This window comes from Sus scrofa, chromosome 13 (assembly GCF_054392235.1).
Source record: "Sus scrofa isolate SSC_HxYL_T2T_F1_AM1 chromosome 13, Sscrofa_HxYL_maternal_Yorkshire_Landrace_v2.0, whole genome shotgun sequence".
Lineage (NCBI taxonomy): Eukaryota > Metazoa > Chordata > Mammalia > Artiodactyla > Suidae > Sus > Sus scrofa.
Genome location: NC_139395.1, coordinates 26133745 through 26138233, shown reverse-complemented (window position 1 = coordinate 26138233; position 4489 = coordinate 26133745).

Below are 4489 nucleotides of genomic sequence, written 5' to 3'. Positions count from 1 at the left end.
AAAATTTCCAGGCATTCTAGAAACTGGGTGTTGGAGAAAGGCATTTTAACGTAAGAGTTTAGTTGAAGTTAGGAAATGCTGTGGAAAAAAAATTTCACAAAAAAGTTTTTCTAAGAACTGAGTCATTTCCCTCAAAATACCATCAAGGGCTAGAACTTATAGATCAGCTGAGGAGTCTGTTGCCAGAAGATATTATTTCTGCAAGTTTGGATTCAGCCATGTATCTTGTTTGTGCTCAATCTTTGCCAATATAGGAGTGTCCCTCCTCTTTCAGAGACTTTACATCCAGTTCAACAACATGAAGCCCCACAAGAAAAGGGGCTTGACTACCCTGCTCATTGTTTTCTCTCCAGAGCCTATTGTAGTGCCAGTCTAGGTGTGGGAAGCTTGTAAATATTGTTATGATCTTTTGTCGAGTCAATTAAATTATAGAGAAGCATCTTCAAGAAAATATTTTAACCTTTGACATTTTTCTAAGTTTCCAAATAGCATCAATTAATTTTTTTTCCAAAATAAAAGTTCATACTCACTGACCAGAGTTCAGTGTGCTAAGTTCTGTGTACAGCCAATCCATCTTCTCCGGTTATTCCTCACACCATCCCTACTAAGCAGGCATGGATATCTTCTCCATTTTTACAGATGAGGAATCTGAGACAGAGAAGCTAAGCAAGTGCCCAAAATGGTCAGAAAAGACACAGATTTTGAGCTCAAATCCTTAGCCAGCCCATTATCTGGCATGACAACAGTGGAAGGCTTAACTCCACCTGTGTAAATGACATTTCTATATACTAACAATGAAAGATCAGAAAAGGAAATTAAGGAATTAATCCAATTTACAATTACAACAAAGAGAATAAAATACCTAGGAATAAACCTACCTAAAGAGACAAAAGACCTCTACTCTGAAAACTATAAGATTCTGATGAAAGAAATCAAAGATGACACAAACAGATGGAAAGACATACCATGCTCTTGGGTTGGAAGAGTCAATATTATCAAAATGACTATACTACCCAAGGCAATATGCAGATTCAATGTAATCCCTATATAAATTACAAATGACATTCTTCACACAACTATAACAAAATATTTTAAAATTTATATGGGAACAAAAAGACCCTGAATAGCCAAGGCAATCTTGAAAAAGAAAAATGGAACTTGAGGAATCAGGGTCCCTTGATTTCAGACTATACTACAAAGTTACAGTAACCAAAACAATATGGAACTGGCACAGAAACAGAAAAATAAATTGATGGAACAGGATAAAAACCCCAGAAATTGGAGTTCCCATCATGGCACAGTGGAATTTAATCTGACTAGAAACCATGAGGTTGCAGGTTTGATCCCTGGCCTCACTCAGTGGGTTAAGGATCCAGCATTGACATGAGCTATGGTGTAGGTCACGGACATGGCTCAGATCTGGCATTGCTGTGCCTGTGGTATAGGCTGGCAGCTGTAGCTCCGATTAGAACCCTAGCCTGGGAACCTCTATATGCTATAGGTGCAGCCCTTTAAAAAAAAAAAAAAAAAAAAGTCCTAGAAATAAACCCAAGCTCCTATGGTCAACAAATCTATGACAAAGGAGGCAAGAACATACAATAGAGGAAAAACAGTCTCTTCAATAAGTGGTGCTGAGGAAACTGGACAGCTACATGTAAAAGAATGAAACTCGAACACTCTCTAACACCATACACAAAAATAAACTCAAAATGGATTAAAGATCTAAACATAAGTCTGGATTATAAAACTCCTGGAGGAAAACACAGACAGAACACTCTTTGACATAAATACAGTCATGTCTTTTTTGATCCATCTCCTGGAGTAATGAAAATAAAAACAAAAATAAGCAAGTGGGATCTAATTAAACTTAAAAGTTTTTGCACAGCAAAAGAAATCATAAAAAAAAGGTATCCCACAGAATGGGAAAAAAATCTTTGCAAATGAAGCAACTGACAAGGGGTTAATTTCCAAAATATACAAATATCTAATGCAGCTTTGTATCAAAAAAATAAACAACCCAATTTAAAAAATGGTCAGAAGATTTTTTTCTTTTTTTTATTCTGAAATTTCATTTTTATTTTTTGCAGAATAAAATACATACATTTAAACACAATTACATTCACACAGATTATTATATCATGGATCTTAAGAAACAAATTAAGTGACTCCCGCTGGAGAAGTGGAATGGAAAATATGCTGATACAAATAGGAAATTTATTCCATACTTTATCCCATTTTGTATGGCTTTCATCCTTACTATTTAGTATTATCTATTACATTTCAATTTTTCTTTAAAAATTAGCATTATATTAAAATTGTTATATTATGCAACTAAAATTTATAAAGAAAGCCTTATATACCATTAAACATTTTATATAGCATAATAAAAAGAATAACTTAACTGGTAAGAATAGCAAAAATAATATACCTCTGAAAATAAGTAAAATATAAAATGCATAAATTGGTTAAAAAACAGTGTAAGTATATAAATATGTCTTCACAATTCATTACATCTTATTGATTCTTCAATATAGGCATTACACCATTCTAGGTGATGTGATAAACAAGACATTATAGACCACATTGTACCATGGAGAGAAATGGTTATTAATAATACAATTGTAGAACTGCATTATTTAATTTTAGAGTTGCATTATTTAATTATAATTATCATAAATTCTTTGATGGAGAGGAAATCAGAATAAGATATAAGAAGACATCAGCATTTCAAGAATGATGTCAAATGACCCCCTTTATGGTGGATTATGCACTTATTTACTATGCGATATATTTCTTCTCCAGAGATTCCTTGTTTGTGTATCAATTGTATTTTTGGTTTGCAGTTATTCTGAAGTTTTGATATAAGAGTCTATATCTATATATGAGATTGTTTTAAGTTGTTGGTCTTTTAATTGCAAGTGCATCTCCAGTGTCCTGCATTTGTACCCTCCTCTTCTCATGAGTTCGGATTTTGGTGGTATAATTGTGCATGGATGATTTCGTATCTTTACTGTATATATACCTTTACTGGTGAGCCTTGTCATTTGTGGAATTTTTGTTGCCTGTTGCTGTCTTGTCTTTTCTGCCTAGAGAAGATCCTTTAGTATTTGTTGTAAGGCTGGTTTAGTATTGCTGAATTCTCTCAGCTTTTGCTTATCTGTGAAGGTTTTGATTTCTCCTTCAAATCTGAATGAGAGCCTTGCTGGGTAGAGTAATCTTGGTTGGAGGTTTTTTCCTTTCATTGTATTAAGTATATCATGCCACTCCCTTCTGGCCTGCAAAGTTTCTGCTGAAAAATCTGCCTATAACCTTATCAGGGTTTCCTTGTATATTATTTGTTTCTTTTCCCTAGCTGCTTTCAAGATTTTCTCTTTGTCTTGAATTTTGGTCAGTTTGATTAACATGTGTCTTGATGTATTCCTCCTTGGGTTTATTTTATATAGTACTTGTGCTTCCTGGATTTGAGTGAGTGGTTCCTTGCCCATGTTAGGGAAATTTTCAGCTATTATCTCTTGGAATATTTTTTCTGTCCCCTTCTCTCTCTCTTCTCCTTCTGGCACCCCTATAATACGGATGTTGGTTTAAAAAATGGTCAGAAGATTTAAATAGGCATTTCTCCAAAGAAGCCAGACATATGGCCAAAAAGCATATGAAAAGATTTTTAACATCACTAATTATTAGAGAAATGCAAACCAAAATTACAATGAGGTATTACCTCACACCAATCAGAATAGCCATCAGCGAAAAGTCTACAAAGAATAATAGAGAGGGTGTGGAGAAAAGGGAACCCTCCTACATGTTGGTGGGAATGTAAATTGGTGCAACAACTATGCAAAACAGTATGAAGGTTCCTCAAAAAACTAAATATAGAACTACCACATGATCCAGCAATCCCACCCCTAAGCATCTATCTGAACAAAAACCATAATTTGAAAACCTATGTGTACCCCCATATTCACTGCAGCACTATTTATAGTAGCCAAGACACGGAAGTAACCTAAATTTCCATCAACTGAGGAATGGATAAAGAAGGTGTGGTACATATATACAATGGAAAACTATTCAGCCATAAAAAGAATAAAATAATGCCATTTTTGGCAACATGGATGGACCTAGAGATTATCATACTGAGGGAAGTAAATTGGACAAAGAAAGAAAAATATCAGATGATATCATAATATGTGGAATATAATAAAAATGATGCAAAAGAACTTATTCACAAAACAGAAACTCACAGATATCAAAACCAATCTTATGGTAAAAAAAAAAGGGGGGAAACCATGGTGGAGAGGGAGGATCTAGGAGGAAGGGAATATTATATTCATACTACTGTATAAAATAGTTAATTAGCAAGAACTTACTGTACAGCACAGGGAAATCTTCTCAATAGTTTGTAATAACCTATATGAGAAAAAAAGGATATATATATATATATGTATACACACACACACACATATAAAATTGATTCACTTTACACCTGAAATTAATA